Raw genomic sequence first — 11,006 nt, 5'->3', positions numbered from 1 at the left:
TCTCCTCCTAGGATTTTCAAGCTACAACATCGAGGCGCTTATCATTCGATGCGTAAAGACTATATCTATCGGTTGTTCATTCAGTTTTTCAAAATTCCAATTTTTGTGACTGGAGGGGCATTTTTCGTAAATTTTTTGAAAATTACTCGATTGTCACCCCACGCCCCCCTCCTTTTTTCTACATAGAATCCAAACTATAAAGAAATTAGAAAAAATTTATGAATAATCTTTAGATCTTTTATTTGCGAATCGAATGGTATATCTCGCATCGCTGTAGCTTAAAACTCTAGGAGGAGATAAGTTTGCAGTGACAATAAGTGTGAATGTTCAGTAGAGCGCGACAAAGTCCCGGGCGCCTCGAAATCGGCGTTCAAGGTGGCAAGGATGCAAGATTAGAGTATACTGGAACTCAATTTCTGTCAAGGATGGTGCAAACGACTGCACGAGAACCATCCCACACGACTGCAGCTGGGTTACTAAAGCGTAGCTAAGTTCAGAGTTCAGACTAGCTATTTAAGTGTACTGCGGGCAATTGTTCCCTATGTTAAATGTTGAAGAACTCCACCACCCCTAACCATTTCGCGATCTGTCGTGAACGCATAAATCAACGTACGTACAGAGATGGTTTTGGTACCTGTGGATAGGTCAGATTGTCAGCTTTAAGACGAGATTAAAAACCGAAAAAGCCAATGATATTATAGAGCTGTCATAGATAGCTGCCATCAATTGCCAGATAGCTGTCATCAATGAGCTGTTCCGCCCATTGATAGCTGTCATCCGAAATTAGATAGGTTCATTCTTTTGTCCATCTCAGTAACGACGTCACTCACTGAACGGGATATAGCTATATCCGACAGAACGAGAAGCGTCAGTCAAGACCGAGAACTGCTGAGTATTGGTTCTTCGACTCACTCCCCTTCAAGTTGTGAGCGTAGACATACAGTGGGGGGAAATAAATATTCGTACACTTGAAAAATCTCTGGAATGTTATGGTGTGAAATATTAGTCAAAAGTTGTTTTGTACGAATACTTTTTTGACCCGAAGAAGTTAACATGTTGCATTAATTTTTGTTGAATTGAGATTTAATTTCTATTGATGCTATTTTTGAATACAATGCGCCTCTATACATAATATAAATCACTTCTCCTGTTCACTTTGTGTACTTACATACATTAAAATACGATTTTTCAAGTGTACGAATATTTATTTCCCCCCACTGTATGTGTTAAACTCACTTCTATCTGTAATCCCATAAACTGTAAGCTGTGTTATTCTATAAAAAAGTACTCTGTTGTTCTTTGCTCTGTGCCTCATTTATCCTCTGATCACAAACTAAACCCGAACTAACCTCAGGTCTTTCATATAATTATTATACATATAAGAAAAAAAACTCTTCTGGTGCATAAGAAAAGCAACCTCTTACAGTGAAAAACAACCTCTTGCAATATCGTGGATTGTCAATCCAAAGCAATTACATTAGATATCAGGCAGCTTGATTGCCCAAATAAGTTAAACCTGCTGGACTGGGGTTCATTGTCCTAAGTTATTGAACAAAACACAAATCTGTAAAAAGTTCACTACGTGGCCTGCGTTAGATGTTTGTTTTAGATTTCTGCCTGTTCAATCAATGTTTATTAATCCATTTTTTGTAAAAGTTAGAGATGATTTGAGATTGTCGAATTTCTGCTCTATTGAATTATGGGTATTTCATTCTAGTGTCCATAATTACATACCTTTTTTTCTGAACGCCTGCTTTTCCAAGAAGGTTTGGACTTTGGAAGTCTCAAAACAACCTTAAAATTAAAGTTTAATCAACGTAGGAGTCTTACTTAGGTACAAGTTTTCTATAAATTTTCTTTGAGAAAACGAAAAGCATGCAAGGCTGACTATGCTATGATCTGCGCCTACGAAATAACAGTAAACGAAAGTACTATGTAACGTCTGTTATGTTTATTCAACCGATAATTTATTGCGACTTTACAACAATGAAATCGTGCGTTTATGGTTTGATAATTTGTGTTAAGCACGATGTAGGTTCATTTATCCACTAATTCCGTTTAGTGCCCACTAAGCTTCGATTTTTTCTAATGAAAATATATGTTTCTGTTCGTCTGAGGTCCAGTATTTTCTAGATATACCTATGAAAAGATGTGTAAATTCCGACATTAGTTGATTAAAGCAACTAATCATGAGTTGTCTCTTTTCGTGCCTTCCACATTTTCCTAAGTTATCTGACGCTAGTATGGCTTTATCATTCTCCTTTGGCTTCCGTTGTTCAAGTAAATGGGGAAATTTATGTCCAGTGCAGTATCGGAAATTCCAACATGCAAATTTTTTCACTACTTGTGTGGTTCTTTTCGATTAGGTTTCTTTTTTGTATGGCAGCGTAGTTTAATTAGCTAAGTTCGATTCGGGAAAGTTTCTGGCTTTAATTAACACGTTGAATGCGGCACGTCCTAACGCCCGCTACCGGTTGGTTGCAGGGGATTTTTTCGGGCAAATTCCGCAATTTAATTTTTCCCAATTGCGATTGTGGACAAATATTTCTGATGGCAGTACTACCTCATTTAATTTTATAATGTACGAAAAAGATGATAATTTATTTTGTTGCACCGGAACCTACTAATGTACTAGTATATTTTGAATTATAGGCTTTTTTAGACGCGGACTTGGCCGTTTTTAGGCCATCTGTTAGCGCTGGTGATCGTGCTGCACTCGACGTGTTAAAATATGTATTTTAAAAAATTGAAAATATAACTTTAAATTTACAGGTTCATCTCTAATTTTAGTCAATAAGTAGAGAATATATGCCATTTTTGTAACATGTTTTTAAATAAGGCCACATCTTCCGTTGGCTTGGAATAGAACTGTTGAAATATATGGAATTCTTGAACAGTTTTAGGGATCAGCTGAGAAAACAGGGACGCGATTTATAAAAAAAATTTTAATATCAAAAATTTTTACCCTCTCATGTCAACATAAGCGGGTTTCCCAGTTCACAATTTTTTTCATTTACGATTACCGAACGGCTAAATGAACGTAAACATCCCTTAATAACTACCACCCAAAAATTAGAAAACTTAGACCGAGGGAGAAATTTATTTCCAATTTAAGAATAATTTCTTAGGATGCTGTCGCAGCGATCTCTCGTTTTACTCCCTATCAATAATTTTGATCAATTTCGCCAGCTCTTTTACGTTTATTTAAAAATATTAAAGGCAACCGTCGTTGTTTCTCACCTTGCCCTGTTGGATGGAATTAATCCATTAGTTTCCCATTTCCATTGAAATAATTTGCACAATACTTGTGCAACTTTAAAAACGTTATCAACGAACTTCATTTAGTTATTTATACTTCCCATTAACTGTTCAACACTAAATAACCCCACCGTTGAACACAAACAATATACAAAATTGGTTAGGTAATTATTAAAGTATTAAGTAGCATTTATAACAGATAGAGATAATATATTACTGTATTAGAGAGCGGTTGTATAGCTGTGGTACGTGTACGGACCGAGAGCTGGTATTTCATCACAAAGAGGTTAGGATCCACTTTCCACAGGTTGATAATTGAGGTCTAGATACCTAGAATTATTTAATTAATAATTGCCTCATTCAAATGATGGTCTAGTCTGCAGGCTACCTTGTCATGACATTGAGTGTCCACTGTAAGTACAACAACGAGGTAAAATAAACTCTAAACAGTATATTGGAATTTTGACATGCCCGCAGGAAAACATTCAACCTAATCGTAAACAAATTGGCCTGGGTTTATATAAATGTTTCAACTTCAGTTTGTCCTGACTAAACGTAGCCGCTGGGTAAATGAATTGTTTTTAAGTTCTACTGAGTTTTTGATGTTGCATCAATCATCGAAAGCTCGATGCCGATTGCTTCTCACAAGCACAAAAGATGCCATGTTTTCTGCCTCTGTGAACGATTTGAAGAGTTTTACTTATTTGATGATTTGTAGTCTTAAAAGCAACTTGACAATATAAATGAGAGATTATTGTTCTTTCTTGTCGAATCTGGTTTTCTCTATTAAACGATATCGTTTGCTTGCGTGATATATTATTATTTAATTAAGCCTTAGTAATTTGATTGATGTAATGAAATGATTATTTAAATGACGAAGCTTTAATTTCTAGATCTGATTACAAAGATAACCATCCTACCGTAATTCTTACCACGTTTTTCTTAGTTTCGCGGCGTCTCTGTCTGTCATCAAAAAGTCAAACCTTAATTTAGAGCACTTCTAAAGATCCTAGAAATTTGGCATGCATGCTTAATGCTTAATGCTTATCAGAAGTAAATTTGAATAATTTTTTTTTTATTCTAAAAATTCACGGATGGGAATCGAGTTTTTTTTGTCGCTAAATTTTACAATTGCTAAAATTGCTACACTAAAAGGTATAAAATAAATAAATATAAAAAATTAAAAAAACACGTTTTTCTGGTGGTTACAAAACCAAAAACAATGAAATAAAACAAATAATAAATTTTTTAAAACCACGTTTTCTTAACTGACAAAAAAGAAAAACATTTATTCTTACATAACATTTCACATAACTTTAATGTTGTGTAGGAGTAAATGTTTTTCTTTTTTGTCCGTTAAGAAAACGTGTTTTTTTATTTTTTTATTTGTTTTATTTCATTGTTTTTAGTTTTGCAACCGACAGAAAAACGTGGTTTTTAAAAATGTTCCTTTTTATGTTTATTTAATTTTGTAATTACTCTGGTAGAGTAGAATATGGTGTTCGTTATGCCTGAGTAGTCTCAGTATTCGTTCACTAACTAATGTTGATGAATAAAAAATGTTAATTTATTGGCGGTGTTGTTATTTTACCTAATGATAATGAAGCACTATTTCCGTTAAAAGACTATTCCCACCGAAAAAATCCCAACCAATAAAAGAGATTAACCAACAAAAAAAATGAACAGAATAAATTTCGATGCCACGTTAGTGTTGAGTTGTGGAATGTTCACGTCCGATACGCACAATCAAACTTACGTCATCACCCACGATCTGATGAAGGTAGAAAAACTGGAGGTGTCCATGTTTTATTTTGATCTCTCTGAACCAAATTTCATCCATAGTATTTTTTAATGTCTTTATTACATAGATTATACAAATTCAAATAATTTTATACCTGTTTATTCATTATGAGCTTACTGATTAAATGTTTTCGATTTGAAAACTGGTCGACAGTTTAATAAAAATCACTGCAGTGAGTGACAGAGAGCGCATTTTCTCGTCGACGAAAACGTGAAGTCACGGACGGAGAGACAGATGGACAGACAGACGGACATGGCTCGCACAATAGTGCATTTTTTCATAAATGAGAAAATGCGCTAAAAAGAACTTTGACAATACATAGACAGTTTGATACTCAACTAGCCGTTATGAGTGAATTCCTGATTTCGTCTAAAATTTTCATGCTTTCTTATATCATTTAATACGATACATCATCAATACATCATCGCGTTGGAACGATGCGCGTAGTTTGTCCATAGTCTATACTCTATAGTATATACCACAGCTATCAGCTTGACCCGTCACCTACTATCACCCTGAGTGAGCAGAGTGACCCATCATCCAACCCCACCCCCACTGCCGGGCCCACGCTAGACGGCTAGACGCAAGTCGCAAGTCGCAACTCGCAAGTCGCAAGACTCGCAAGTCGCAACGTTGAGTTCCAGTCTGCGAGTTGATGTCGTAGGGTGTCGTGTGCGTAGCTGCTGTGTGCCGTTCTATCACTGGTCCCGTTATACTTCTGCCGGCTGACGCGTTATCGTTAATAACTCGGGATTTAGCACACGGTTCGCTTTCTGTCCTTGTTTCTCAGTGTCAAGTAATACAACATGAATGACGCCTAATATTTAGTTAGGTAGCTGTTATACCGACTTGAAGTTTGTGCTTCAGTTCTAAGAAGTGAATAGGGTGGAGAGTCTTTCGAATTCACCCCGTGAATTCAAGGCGTGTTGACTGTTGAACTGAAGGTGAGTTCAGTTAATCATTAATCTCTTAGCTCGGCTTCAATTTAATTTGATCAGTTTAGTCCAATAAAGACAGTCAGAAAACTATTTAATTTAGAATGTTCATACCTTTAAGCCTAAGTACAAATAATTAATGGTTTCTGATAGCTTGAAAATTATATTTCTCCAGATTTTATTGGTCTGGCTGACCCTGGGAAACGAAATGGCCAAATGGGTATTTTTTATTTTACAGATTGTGTCATTAATATTATTCTTATTGTGTTAAATTTTATTAATCTGCATCTGGGAAACTATGGTGACGCCATTGCACTCGATATTCTAATGAAAAGCAACTATGTTAGGGGACAGGGGTTAGGTTAGAATTAGATGAGGTTGCAGGTCTGCAGCCAAGAATGAACCAATGACATGAGTTGCCGCTTGTCAATAATATATTTATAACCACGTTTATGATAGTTCAAATACCACGTAATAACTACAAAGATTTTCGATCAGGCTTGAAAGTTGTGGTCCAGTTCTGTTTATAGAATAGATCGTGTCTATTGAAAGCCAGGGACATGAGTGCTGTGGCGGCTTAAAGTGGCTTGACGTAATTCATATTATTGTTCCTTGTGGCAATCCCATTACGGCTCCACATCCTGCTTTGTTTTAGGAATCTAATTCATTATTTAGACAATTGTATTTTACGAGATCAATAATTAGAACTTAAGTCATAACCTCTTAAGTTAGGTATGACTTCACATTAGTACAACGGTGTCTCTATAGATAGCGGCTATAGATTGCCAGGGGTCTCTATTCTCTATACCACTACCCAACCTTTGAGTAGTTTTGGCCCAATTCTTCGTTTTAGCTATATACTAATATACATGAAACGTTTAATTTATAACAAGTTTCTAGGATATATATATTCTCCTGATATTTTACAAGTGTTTTCTAATTTATCAATCATTTCCCTGATACTTACTCGCCTATAAACTAATTGTTCAAACCGCCACGGTAGGTGTGCAACTTGATCTTCAATTTCACTAACCATAGGGTACCTAGATTCCTGTCATTACCTTCAATAAGCAAGGGACGATTCAAATGACAAATTTTCATCAACCGTTATGTTTGGTGGATATTTTTAGGATCTTGCCATTCGTTCATATGTTGTTTATGACAGGTCAATATTTTGAATTTAATGTTTTCACGGACCTTTCTTAATGATAGCCCGGCCTTGACGACTATTTTGCTGTGGTAGCTAGTGTTGTGCCGTGTGCACGTGACTTAAAGGATTCTTCCATTAATTCGAAAGTTCTAATTCACATAAGTTCGTTAATATATTACTTATTCTATTATATTACTGCATTTTGTGACTTTACATTCATCTGAATAAACGGCATCGTTTTCTTCGACGTCAATATGAATCGCTACTGAAATTTATTTCCCGTACGGTCGGTCATACGAGTATTGAGGTTTCGGGATTCGAATTGGACTAACTTCACTTGTTGAATACAGACGCCCGGTTCGATAACTTTGCATATATTTTAAAGAAATTTATTTCGTGTAACAAAGTGTTCTTAAGTCGGCTTATAATGTTACTGAAGCTGAAATGGATTTTATGGCTTATATGAAATACCTGACGGCCGTTGCGACAATTTGAGTGTAACTTTTTTCTAATAATACTTTCACGAGGAACGCCAAGCTTTTGACACGTGGACTTCAGCTTCAAATGACATGACGAAATTAAATTCAGACCCACCCAGGCAATGCTTATTTGACCATTCACCGAAAGTCACCTATTGATCATGCTGCTGTTATAGCTCATTTTCTCATTTATGGAAAAAATGCATTATTTTGATCGCCATGTCCGTCTGTCTGTCTGTCTGTCCGTCCGTCTGTCTGTCCGTCCGTGACTTCACGTTTTCGTCAACGAGAAAATGCGCTCTCTGTCACTCACTGCAGTGAGTACTAAGTTCTATTTTTTCACTCAGTTCACACTCGGAATCAAAGCATGCACCGGATCGAATTCATCTGGCAGCAATCTTCCTGTAGTAGCGTTAGCGGCATACAGAGTGTACCGCTACGCGGTGTCAGCTGTTAAATCTTTAAACAGAACCGCCTGAAAAGTGCGGAGAAGTCAGCCGTTTGCGGTGCGGCCAGGCTAAGCAGACGGTGACGTGTACATTGGCTCCCATACCGCGCACCGTTACGCCGTCCGATGGCTCTTGCAGTCTGCGTGCCTATATTGTGCCTTACGCAACGTATCAGTGAGAATAGATGTGGGTGGAAGGGTTAGTGTGGGGTGTCCAATGGCATTCATAAGCACTCAATGAAATTTTTTAGCTGGGGAAGAGTATGGACTGTAGAGTTGTACCGCTATGTCTCAAATGATATCTTATTAATGAAAATTATCTATAGATATATAGCTGCCCAGATATAATAAATTTTCTGATATTGTCTTGGTCGTAAGACTCTTGAAATTCGCCCTGAGGGTGCTTCAAAGGTGTCTGCGCGGTGAACAGCCGTGAAACTTGCGCTTTCTATGAGAGAGCGAAAATGCCTGTAGGGTAATATTCATAACTTCAAAACTTTTTTTACTTTATTATTTGCAAGACAAATGGAAGATGCATGTAAAAAAGAAGACAATGGCTTGGTCAATTCATGACCAAAGAATGGCTATAGATGATTTAGCCTACACTTTTAAAATGAGTTATTTTTTAAAGTGTTATTCGCCTCAGTAGATCTGTGCAAGCCAGGTATATTGATACAACTTGAGAAAACATTTTAAAATCCAAAAACTGTCCACATCCAATGATTTCTCTTGTTCTAATTCATAATTTAAATCATATGTTGAATATCAACATGGAGGCATTCCTCGTTTACGATTTCTTTGATTTCCTTATTATTTAGTCTATTCTTAATACAATCATTCCGCTTTTTTCTAGTAAGCAAGGCAATTTTTAATCTATTTGCCTGCGCTCTATTATATTCGAGTAGATTTGTTTTGCTGGTATGGCTCGTAGGACATTTACAAGATGGTCAGTTTTAGACCAGATTTAGACGACAGAAAAAGTTCACTATCAATACTCTCTATATATATGCAAAATGCCAGCATAAAACTTTTTTTGCCTTGCCTGGTAAGTTATCTTGGGAATCGAACTGGTACGTGTAGCCGACCATACTAGTAATCGTGGTAGCCGAACTCGAGGCGTACTTCTATTTAAAAAAAAATTTTCATCAATGGCCCGTGACTAAGCGGTCCTCTGGATCCGTTACGGTCTACTTAATTAGGTCAGGTTCACACCATACTGCCGGGCACGTGCCGGGCATGGGCCAGTCACCATCTAGTCCAATATTCTTTTCTGCATTTCCATAGAAGCATTCATATACCATGGGCTTGCGGGTGACTTGCACGGCTGCTGTGAAGGCTTCTATATAAATGAAGTGACGAATATTTGACTTGGCCGTGACTGGCATATGCCTGTCATGTGCTCTGCATTAAGGTATGAACACGGCTTTAAAGTTTAAATTAAAGTTTGGTACGGTAACTAACCAAAAACTCTGTCTATCCACATATAGAAATTTATTGGTAAATATATACGTGGTATTCAAAACCACGTTGCGGTTTCTTAATTCAATTTAGGTGTCAAATTCAGTGCGAGGTTCACCTCAACAGAGGTTGAATTCCGTCAAATTTTGTGTTAGGATGCCTACCATGAAGGTCGTAGTTTCCGTTACAGTCTACTTCACTTATTACTGTGGTAAAAACTTCATTAGGCCGCAAACCATTATTTGCACGAGCGGTGCGATGCTGTGCCTGATCTGACTTTCTCCGAGGTCAGCTCAGGAGACGACACCCGGTCGACGCTCCCGCTCAAAATTCTCTTGAGATCAAGTTTATGTGGCATTGGCTGTGTGTGTGCGATTGAAACAACTTTGCGCTTTCTACTTGCATTGAATTACGCCGCCTTGGCTTTATGAATAGTCTTCCAACATAAGGCAGTCACCTTTTAGTACTGACAAAGTAGAAGTTTCTCTTCCAAGATTCCAACAGAGTCGCAGCAGAAATTCTAGGATCAAATATAGTTAGGTATATAACAAAAAATATTTATTTTTGATTACAGGTTTTGTGTGTTATATTTTCATTCAGCCGTGCTCATTTTGTTTGTCCATTGACATTCATATATTGTTATGTCAATAAAGAGACGGTAATCTAAATATTTTGTCACCTGATTATTGTTCCCTTTTACTGGTCGCTGTATTTTAATAACGACGCAGCTGATCCAACTATAGTTGTTACGTACGTACTTAAATTCATTTAACACTTACAACAATGAACATCGCACAGAAATACTCTCTAAAACTTTCTATTGCACGTCAACATTTAGTATATTGTAATCATAAAAGGCTCAAATTACGAATGCATTATCACGCTGAGCCGTATCAAAGTCAGGCTCTGAATACTGTGCGATCACAATCCAAGCTGGGGAAACCAGCCTCGGATGACTCCTTTCCCGCCGACGGTGGCATGCCTTAGCGTTGCTGTTGATGAAGAAACAGGCCTCGGTACTTGACTGTGAAGCAAACTTGATTCTTGTATTGAGGATTACAACTTTCTTTGAGTCCTAGCTACCTCGCCGGTGTCCTGATTGTTGATACAAGTTTTTCTCCAAGACATCGAGGTAAAAGTGCACGTATTTTGTGCGAAACAAGGAACATCTCGAGTAACTATTTGTGGTACGGTATTAACTATCTCTTATCTATCCGGGACCGATGCATTAGTGCGATGGACCCATTATTATATAATATTTGATGGAAACCGATTATTTCTATAATAAGATATCCAAATTATCTGATGGTTCTTCCTTTTGAACCAATTCAGATTAGTTACTTAATTTTGAAATGCCCCATTTTCAATCAATTAATTATTTGACGCGTCTAACTACCGCTTATTATTGAAGTAGAGAACCGGATCCTCAGAGGTGACCATAATATATCGTGATCGAACGAGATAATTACCTGCATTA

This window comes from Hyalella azteca, unplaced genomic scaffold, assembly GCF_000764305.2.
Source record: "Hyalella azteca isolate HAZT.00-mixed unplaced genomic scaffold, Hazt_2.0.2 contig3971, whole genome shotgun sequence".
NCBI lineage: Eukaryota > Metazoa > Arthropoda > Malacostraca > Amphipoda > Hyalellidae > Hyalella > Hyalella azteca.
Note: the sequence above shows the minus strand (reverse complement) of the source record.